The following is an 11625-nucleotide window of genomic DNA, read 5'->3' on the forward strand; positions in this document are numbered from 1 at the left end:
AATTTTAGTCAGGCAGTTATAGTAGTAGTTATTTGGTTGTTCAAGGGTTTTAGGTCACATGGGATCCTTTTACTTTGCCTTCGTGTGATACTTTATCTTACAGCAAAATCTTATGTTGCGCTGTTAATTATTAAGGTGTGATGACTAAAATCGACCGCATTGCCAAATAGTCAGGCTGGACATTCTAAATGACATACTTTTTTTTTAGTTCAAAGAATTTGACTTGATGTGTAGCGATTTAGAGCCCCTGACCTCTTTTATCTTACTAGTTGAGACCTAGAGTTGATGAGACTAATTGGTATATAAACATGGGGAGAATTAAGGCAGTCGGCGACTGAAGTGCTAAAAAATCCTGTAGATGTTGTTGAACGTTCAAAAGCTGTTAGTTTTACATTGTTAGCGGTTTGTATCATTTGTTGAATTAGTGCTGCCAGACTGGCTACTTTGCATCAGAAAGGTTTAAACATTTCTGGATAAAGAAATTTTGATTCAAAAATTTTAGACTGGCAGCACATTAGCAGGAATGATAATTGCCCAAAAACAAAACAAAAAATTTTGTAACAAAAGATTTTGCAAAGTGGTAACGAATTAAAAACTAAAACTTGTCTGTTTTGCTTCTTTTCCCTAATGCTTAAAGTGGCTTATCATGAAATAATTGCGAATAAAGTAGCATGCGTGGCTGTCAACTTGTACGTAAGTTGAAAAATAATTTTCTTAGTGGTAGCAACATTAAAGTTTTGGCATATTAAATCTTGAAGTTTAAAGTTTCAACAAAAAAAAATTTTAAACTCTTGACGAATCAATAATTTTAAAAAATATGCAGATGAGATATATTTGTTGGCTAATTATGCTTATTATGTCTCAATAGTTTTGTCTTTTGTAAACTCTTCCAAACTCAAATGTTGTTTTACTATCACTTTGTAAAATCTTTTTCAACGAGCGTACAAGTTTGCAGGTATGGAAATGTAGTAAGTAATTTGAGACAAAATTTTCCACCTAATGGTAGCAATTAATTTATTTTATTTTATAACTGTCGTTGAACAGCAAACCCAATTTTTGACTTTACGACTACTAAAGCTCAACTACGTAGCCTTGTAGTGTTGAACCCAATCCAGAAGACAAGGACACTCCTGGATCAAGTATTGGGAAAAATTTACCCTCGTGGTGGACTTTTTGATGGAACTAACCTGCATTGGCCTTACAGGGAGAGGAAGACCACGAGAACCTCCTATCGTTAGACTGACGGCAAGGGGACTCTATCCTATGATCCGTCTACGACTAGGAATATTTCCCGTCAGCATTGCAGTCGGTGCAAGCCACATACGGAATTCGCATCGACCAGCCGTCGCTATGATTCGAACCCGGTTCATCTCACTGGAAGGAGAATGCTGCATTCCCTGAGGCATCGCGACTCTAGCAACTATACTACTGTACTGTTAAGTTTTGGGGGGTTGGAATGAACAAATGCTCATATGAATACTGTTATCACAGCATGGGGTGGAAAAAATGTTTTTTTGAAGGGGACATGCTTTTTTTCCTCTTAGAAAATAGTTTTGTTTAAGTAACAAATGAACTGTATCTTTGATGTCTTATTGACACAATGATACTTTGATTTATTTTGGTTTTTGCTACTCCTCCAAAAAGTAATCATAAAGAAGAAAAGAAAAGAGCGTTGTATCTCTTTTTATTCGCGGAGACCTGGACTAATGTGCATAGATTGAGATTCCTTATTTATGAAACTTTGCTTTAAGAAGATTTCATCTTTTTTGAAAAAAGTAAGTAATATTTTAATATCTAATTATTTTCTATTTATAAAATAAAATTTTATATTTATTTGAAGCATTTTTCATTCATTTAATTGTGTTAAGTAAAAATTTTGTTAACAATGTGTGCGCATTGGATGCTTTTTTAAATAATTTAAATAACTAATTTCATATTACTATTATTACAAAAAATTTTGGCTCAAGTTTTACATTTTTTAACGTTAAAGTATTAAATTATAAAAACAATATGCTTTATTTAATGAAAATGTAGTATGCATTAAAAAAATCTAAAATAGTATATATTATTTTGCAACAAAAAAAATTTTTTTTTGAATTATATTAAACGTAACATATATACTATTACGTAAACGTATAAGTTATTCATATCATAAAATTTTAAAATAAACCTTCTGTTCATAGTTTTTGATTATGAGTGGATTTAGTATTGCACACCGTTATTACAAATCCAAAAATTGCCAGCATGAAATACTTTAAAATAAAAAAATTTATATTTAAAAACAAAATATAATTTGTAGTATATTCATTGGATTTATAGGGGTTTCTTGTATATGAATGCATTTTTTTAAAATTTATTTTCTAACATAAGTTATAATGTTTATCAAATTTGTCGAACAAGGTAATTTATTTATAAAATAAAGTTTAGGAAAATAAAAACAATATTTTTAAAAAAATTTATAGTTCTAAAATTAGCATAAATCTAAGCTCCTTTTTATGTGTAAACAGATAATTCTGATTTCTGGTTTGGCTTCTGGGTATTTTAAATATTCACGATCATATTATAAAATTACATTATAATATTCTTCCGAATTTAAAAGTAAATTAATGTCCATAACTTTCAAAATTAAAAATAATTAAATAAATAACAACAATTTTGCAAAAACATTAAAGAACATAAGAATATTATTCAATAAAATTTTAGGTTACTTTGAATTTTCGATTTTCTAGAAATGTACTTTTAAATCGTTACTTTTTTTGTTTAGTACTTGTACTTTTACTTTTTACTCGTTACTTTTTAAAATAAGAACTTTTTACTCGTTGCTTTTTTTAAAAATACTTGTACTTTTACTCGGTACTTTTTAAAAGTAACGTATATGGCAGTTATATGCAGTAGGGTGATGATTGACCTTATATATATTAGTTTAAATTACTCGTGCTTAGTGGTGGGCAAAATTCTCTTTATTCTAATTTATTAGAGTATAAATACGCTACCCCATACCTGCCAACTTTTAATCCTTTCCATTATCATTTTTCCCAGTGGTATTAAAATGGAATTAAAACTTCGAAAATGGAATTAAAACTTAAATTTTAAGCAAACAAATACGTTGTATTTGAGAAACCTTAAGTTGACAACCATGATAGTAACGCATATTAATATATGTGCTTAATTTTTGTAAGAATAGTGGTGATCAAAATCATTTAAAAATTAAATTTATAAAAGAAAAAAAAGTATATATTTACTACCACTTTAAATATAAAAATAATATCTTCCGGAAAATCCGGAAGAGTTGGCAGGTATGCTACCCTTGATACCATTAAAAGGAAATTTCCTGAAATTAAGGAAAATCTGTCTTTGGTATATATTTCATCAAACCGATGATAATTCTTTATTGAAAAATCAGGTGGACGAGCATGAACGATTAAACACCCTTGTTTACGATTTTTTTAAAACAAAAATATTCCTTTTGCATGGCGCAGCGAAAAACTAAAAGAAACCTAACTAGACTTTGGTCGGAAATGAGAGATTAAGTCCGGGCAATCCAAATAAACAAACTGCTTGAGATACATTCTAGTTTTAATTACACTTATCGATTTACTCACATTGAATTGTAATTTAGAACTTGTTTTTAGTTTTAATAATTCTTAGTATCTAAAGCAGAAGAGAATAGCTTCTCTTAAGCGAAAACCAGCCAACTATATTTTTTTCAGCTTTTCCACCTCTTTCTTTGGTTTTTAAATATTTTTCATATTCCATTGAACTGCAAGTATTATTGAACTGCATATAAATCAAATTCCAATGTATATATGTTGAGTAAAATGTAAATAAATAAAAGGTTTTACACGATGTGTATGTCTCATATTTTTTGAACTTCGTTTTAAAAAAAAAGGGGATCCACAATTCATACAAAATTAAACTGAAATGCAAGGTTGTCTAATGAGTCGAGTTGAATTGCGAAGAATAAACTTTCGTAAGTAGCTTTGGTAGTTACGTGCAATGAGCATAGGTAGTTGGATTTGATTTTTCTTAAACGTTTAACGCTACATTTTTATTGGCCGGGAAATCACGTGGTAGGATCCAGTTTTCCCTCATTCATTTCATTATTGTTTCGGTTCTCACTAGCATAAAATTAATAAAAGTCATAAAAGTATTCGCGATCGCAACGAACTATAGGGGGCGTTGTTGTATGAGACGCATACCTGCGATTTCTCTATGAACCGTCATTTAGTTACTCTGGAGACGTCGTTAATGTAGCGTGTAGCATTGCAACGTTCCTTCTTTAATGTGGCTTATTAAATTTAAAAAAGAAAAATGCTTGATCTTCTTTCTTGTACAACCGAAAACAAAATGGTATCTCTTTTTATTAGAGAAGGAACATCCAAAACACATCGGAAAAATATTTATACATTAACAGAAAAAAATATGTATATTCTTATAAGAGTTAAAACCTAATGCCCGAGAAATAGTATTACTAAATTTAATGATATAACATGAAAGGCCCATTTAAACTTTACATTCCATAGTTTTAAGAATCATATTAGTTCAAAAATTAAAATGAACAAAAAGTATACATAAGCCTCATAATTTTACGAAATTTAATTTTGTAAACAACGTTTTTTGACAACAATTTTTATCAAAAAATTTCAAGTTTCAATAAAAATCATTATTTAGAAACTAAGAAACGTAAAATAAAGAATGCTGACGAAACAAAAACAAAACAAAAAAACAATTCTTTTTTGTCGCCATTTTTAGTGCTACGAATATTCGTCTTTGGGATTTGCCAAAAACAAAACAAGAAGCAATTTTATTTTTTCAGGAGGGAAATATTTTACCGAAAAAACGAAAATGTACCAATTCCCACAACATAAAACTTTATCTTGGTAAACGTACGTTTTAGAAATGTTATTTCATTTGGAATCTTATTCATCAGAGTTCATATGGCGATATGATTGTTTTGAATCTATGCTAAACTCTATATCGGCTCATTTTCAACCGAAATCCGATTAACTATTTTGATTTTAAATAAAGTGTTTTATTTTATGAATTGTCGCAAAAATTTTAAGTGTAGATTGGCGGCACTTAAAAACCCCCAAATCTGTAGCGGCGGTGGCGTTAATAAGTAAGTACCGAATTTTTATTCCATACTTTTCTGAATCATATTATTTCAAACATTGGAATATACAAGAAGTATACATAAACACATAATGTTATACCATTTAATTTTTCAAAAGTATTTTGAGAACAATTTTTATCAAAAAATTATAAACTAAAAAACGGAAAATAAAGAATTCTTAGGATAAAAAAAACGATTTTAAGAATTATTAACATTGAAATAAAAACTTTCATATTGTTTCTTTTTTTTATTATTCTTATAGTTCTTAATCAGACGTAAAAAACCATTCTGTAGAGAACCATCATCAAATGAAAAAAAAATATTTACAAGCAAATTTTTTATTGTAAAAATCATTGCACTTACCTGATTTATGATTCCCGGAGAATTCCAAAATGATAAGTTCCTTGTTTGAAAACTTTATTCTCAAATAATAGATACATAGTTTATACCTTCATTACTTTTAGATAACATACTACACAGCAAAATTTTATAATTGATATGAATTTGAATATGTAGCTAAAAACAGAATAGCTGAATTCTAGTTGAACTTATTCTTTCAAAATTAAAAAAAACTTACCAAGAAAACGATTTAAATTAATTAAGAATCAGCACAAATGGCACTATTTCAAGTAACTTGGATAATTTTTTATTGTTGTTTTCCGAATTATATGGATACAGAAATATATACTATTCTATAACGAAGAAGAATATGCTATAACTATTACAATTCTGTATGTTCTGAATTCATATTTATTCACTGGAATGACGAAAGCAATGTTGACTTCACTTTAATTCGTAATGAATTGAAGACAGAAGAAATGCATTTTACCTTAATACACACATCTGTAACAGTATCCGAAATCGGAAGTCATCAGTTGCAAGTTTGTTGATAATAGAAATTAAAAATTATTGAGGAATTTTTCTTCAAATGTTTGGCGTGTTCTATTCCTGAAAGATTTACTAATATTCTGGAGATTTTCTTCAAGTTCTTCGGCCTTTTCCTTAGGGAAATTTTGTTTCTTATTTGCTGCTAAAAAATGGCGTCTGATTCAGTCAATGACTTTGATGGAACTAAATGAAAACGTGATAAATTAATGTCCGATATTTACAGGCTCCCGCTAGACGGCGTACTCGAGCGTTGCGATCGCGAATTGTTTTTCTATAAATATTTTTTTAGTTTGATTTGATACACACATAATTTAATAGGGTAGTATTTTTTATTTTCAAATTTAGTGGATAACAATTGTAAAAAATGAGTGAAAACAATCCCACGAACAATGCGACGGATTTAAGGTTATGTCAAGGTACGTCTCTTGTGAATATCAATTGATTGTTAGGTTTTCCCTTCTGAAATTACATTATGACGCATTCACATACATTATTAATACAAATACATTTTCCAGGGCGAGACGATGTGGCAACCACAAGCACTTCCACTGGTTCAAGAGGTCCACGAGGGAAAAATGCACATTACCGTTATTACAGAGCACGGAAGTGAGCGGAGCAGGAAAAAGAGTCGTTGAATAGAACTAGTGATCCTTCTACGACTGCTGATTCTTCTACAATTAACGTCGCAGGTTACGAAGTTTAACTTCTTCCGCGCGGAGGGACTCCACGCACTACTTTTTTTCTTTCTAGTCCGTAGCTTATTCTTTTCATTTCAATATGCATATATTATCTTAATTAATTAAACATCATTGACTTAATTAAACATCAATTGGCGTCGAGGTTTTATGTTTCTCCTAAGTGAATTAGTACCACTTTCCCATTAATTTTCGCTTTTGAATACATAAATATATTTTTTTCCATTTCATTACCATTGATTTTAAATAAGTATTTTTTTTAGAAACACGTTTAAAGAATTAATTTAAATAAAATAAAATCGCGTAGTATCAAAGTATAAATTTGTTGACGTAAACTGCTCGTGCTACAACGTAACGTTCATTTCGCGATCTTAGCGAATTATAGGGGGCGTTGTTGTGTGAGACGAATACCTGCGATTTCTATATGAACAGTCATCGAGTTACTCTGGAGACGACTCTAATGTAGCGTGTAGCATTGTAACGTTCCTTCTTTATTGTCGCTTATTAAATTTAGAAAAGAAAAATGTTTGATATTCTTTAATATGCAAGCGAAAATAAAATGATATCTCTTTTTTTTTAGGGAAGGAACATCCAAAACACATGGGAAAAATATTTGTAAATAAACAGAAAAAAATATGTATCGTCGTATTAGAGTAAAGACCTAATGCCTGAGAAATAGTTTTACTAAATTTATTGATATAACATGAAAGGCCTATTTAAACTTTACATTTCATAGTTTTAAGAATCATATTACGTCAAACATTAAAATAAGCAAAAAGTATACAAAAGCCTCATAATTTTATATAATTTAATTTTCTAAAAAAAGTTTTTTAACAAAAATTTTTATCAAAAAATTTTTGAGTTTCAATAAAAATCATTATTTAGAAACTAAAAAACGTAAAATAAAGAATGCTTACGAAACAAACAAAAAAATAATTCTAAAAATTCCTCACATTAAAATAAAAAACTTGCTCATGTTTTTTGTTTTTTTTTCTAAATCGGACGTAGAAAACCATTTTATAGAAAATTATCATCAAATAATCCTAGATATCATCTTTAGGATTCCTTGTTGCCTTGTTGTTTGGTGATTTTTAACGCAATTGCTTACTGCTACGAAAATGGGTCTTTGGGATTTAACAAAAGCAGAACAAGGTGCAATTTTATTTCTTCAGGAGCGAAATATTTTACCAAAAGAAAAAAAACGAAAATGTACCAATGACATGAATCTTTATTTTGGTAAACGTACGTTTTGGAAATGATCTTTTGGAGAGAGTTGTTCATATGACGACAGCATCAGGTGAAAGAAAATAGAGATTGTTTTGTATCTAAGTTAAACTCTATATCTATATATAAACTCTATCTAAGTTAAACTACCATTTCCCACCGAAATCCGATTGACTACTTTGATTTACAATAAAGTGTTTTATTTTATGATTTATAGCAAAAATTTTAGGTGTAGATTGTCGGCACTTAAAAACTGCCAAATCTGAAGCGGCGGTGGCGTTAATACGTAAGTACCAAATTTTAATTCCGTACTTTTCTGAATCATATTATTTCAAACATTAGAATATGCAAGAAGTATTCTTAAACACATAATGCTATACCATTTAATTTTTCAAAGAAGTATTTTAACAACAATTTTTATCAAAAAATTATAAACTAAATAACGTAAAATGAAGAATTCTTAGGATAAAAAAAACAATTTTAAAAATTCCTCATATTGAAATAAAGACTTTCATATTGTTTCGTTTTTTTAATTCTTATAGTTCTTAATCAGACGTAAAAAACCATTCTGTAGAGAACTATCATCAAATAAGAAAAAAAAAACTATTTACAAGCAAATTTTTTATTATAAAAATCATAACACTCACCTGCTTTATAAATCCAAATGAAATGTTCTTAGTTTGAAAATTTTATTTTCAAATAATATATACATAGATTATCCCTTCATTACTTTTAGATAACATACCACACAGCAAAATTTTATAAATGTATGATCTCGATACGAATTTCAATATGTTACTTGAAAACAGAATAGCAGAATTCGAGTTGAAATTATTCTTTCAAAACTAAAAAATACTTACCATGAAAATGATAAAAATTTATTAATAATCAGCACAAATGATACTTTTTCAAGTAATGATTCTTTATTGTTGTTTTCCGAATTATATAGATACAGAAATATATACTATTCTATAATGAAGAAGAATATTCTATAACTATTACAGTTCTGTACGTTCTGAATTCACATTTATACATTGGAATGACGAAAGCAATGTTGACTTCACTTTAATTTGTAATGAATTGAGAGAGAAAAAATTATTTTACCGTAATACACACATTTGTAACAGCAAGCGATCATGAAATCGGAAGTTATGTTGTTGGTAATAGAAAGGTAAAAATTATTAAGAAATTGTTCTTCAAATGTTTGGCGTGTTCTGCTGCAATGTTTGGCATGTTCTGGTTAGTTTTTTCAAGTTCTTCTGCCTTTTCCTTAGGGAAATTTTGCTTCTTATTTGCTGCTGAGAAAATGGCGTCCGTCTTTGCCAGTGGTTATGATAGAATTAATGCCCGATATTTTCAGGCTCCCGCTAGAAGGCGTACTCAAGCGTTGCGATCGCGAAATGAATTCATCGGATATAGCGAATATAAAATATTTAAATACGCGTGCAAGAAACTATTTTTTGTTCAAATAGAGCTGTAAGCTAGCAATTATCACTGATGTTATCTTTAAAATATGTGAAAAATGAATCGCTAATTTTAAAACAATAGCTAACGCCTAACCAATCAGAAAATACCATTTCGTTTTTCGCTTATCCTATAAGAACGATTTGTTGCAGAATGTTCTAATGTTGACAGTGACCTTCCTCGTGCTTGAAACTATCTGTATAACAAATTTCATCGCTTTCTGTCGGATGGTTTAAGAGTCTATAAAGGACATACATACGCACAGATGGACACGCATTGATTTTTATATACAGGGTGATTCTAAAAAGATGGGCAAAATTTTAGGAAGTGATAGTACACACCCAAGCAAACAATTTTTATGAAAGAATGCATGATCGAAAACAAAACGCAAAACCGCTAGAAGGCGTCAAAGTTTATGTTCTTATATGAGACAAAAACACACAAAGAACGATGATGTTAATTTATAAAAGCAAATTTAATGGCATGTGATTACAATAAGTGTTCAAAACAGTGGCCGGCAGCGGCTATGCACGGAGTACTACGGCGAAGAAAAGATAGGCGAACATTCTGAAACACACCAGGCATATCACGAACTTTTCTTGCAGCGGTTGAAAGCTCGGCGACAAATAACGCAGCGCAGTAACTCGCAACAGGAATGGAGCTTTCACGTTTGCATCAAACAACTTTCCAAATGTGCCAGTACCTTTGCGTTTTGTTTTCGACCATGCATTTTTTCATAAAAATTATTTGCTTGGGTGTGTACTATCACTTCCTAAAATTTTGCCCATCTTTTTAGAATCACCCTGTATATAGCAGATAGATTAGAAATGCATATTGTATTTTTACAAAACGTCGATCACTTTTTTTCACTTTAAAATGGATTAATTTTTCTTTCAATGGTTGAGTAAGTCGAGCCTTGAATTCATATTTATTGAAAGCCAATAATAAATTTAATATTTTTCTTATAAAAAATAACAATACATGTTTTACATTAGACTAAATGTATACTTTATTTTTCGACCGTAATTGTTTTTCTTTTGTTTGTTTACAAATTAGTGAATTTTCGATTATTAGATTAAAAGTCGAGACCTGAATGCGTACTTAACCGAAATCGATTGAAAATTTCAATTATTTTAAAATAACAATGCGTGTTATACATTATTAAACCGATTGCATACCGTAATTTTCGGGTTATAATTCGCCATATGAAGTTCATTTTAAAATCACGACATTCACAGATGACTGTATGCTTACACTGTTTTTACCATCTATAACTTTAATAACTCTTTTGAATTCCAGGCAAATACTCATAATTAAATTCTCTAAAATTTTGAAAATAATAGTATTTATTAAATTATAAATTAAAAATTTCAAATTTAATAAACAAATAATGGCTAGTAAAAATTTTAATTTTTCTTCACTACATTGCATTTACTTTATTAATACCCCAAAACAAAAAAAAACAATTTTTTGTTTTTTTCATTCTGAAAATTATGTTTTATAACATTACATGAAAAGAAAAATCAAGATTGTAAAACTTGTGATTTCATTATAACAATTCCCCCCCAAAAATGACTACAATGCGGATTTTTAAATATTACATAAATTTCCAGAATTTCATTAGTTGAATTACATAGTTCTCGCTTTTTTTCTATCTAATAAAATTAAAATAAAGAAAATTGGGTGTTACTACGAAAAAAGTGATAGACGTGTAAAATTATTCATATACCCTAAATACATAATTTTTTAAAAAAAATTGGTGAAACTTTAAACTGGTCTTTTAATTCTAAGATTTGTCTCAAAAATATTTAAACAATTATTTTACTCCTTTTTCAACATGTACTTTTCACAAAAAATTTAATAAAAATCAATGATATGAGGTCAACTGCTATTGGTCCATTTCCGATGGAATGAGTCTATATTAATAAAAATTAAATAAAATTAAAAATAAATTATTGTTTCATAATATGGTCTAAATATATACTAAATTCAGTCATGAACTAATAATAGAAAAATGTTTTCTTTGTGCAATCATTCAGCCCATATTGTGATATTTTATTTCATTTTAAAGTCATTAAATTGTATTTAAGATATAAATTGAATTATGTAAAAGTATAACCAAAAATTCATCTTGATTAATTAATCATTAATTTTAATGTTTTAATAAATAACAAATAGTTCGTGCCTGAAAACAACAGTATTAAAAATTATCTTGAAGCTTAAGAAAAATTACAGGGTTGC

This window comes from Parasteatoda tepidariorum, chromosome 5 (assembly GCF_982258835.1).
Source record: "Parasteatoda tepidariorum strain Cologne lab strain chromosome 5, Ptep-v5.0, whole genome shotgun sequence".
In the NCBI taxonomy this organism is placed as follows: Eukaryota; Metazoa; Arthropoda; class Arachnida; order Araneae; family Theridiidae; genus Parasteatoda; species Parasteatoda tepidariorum.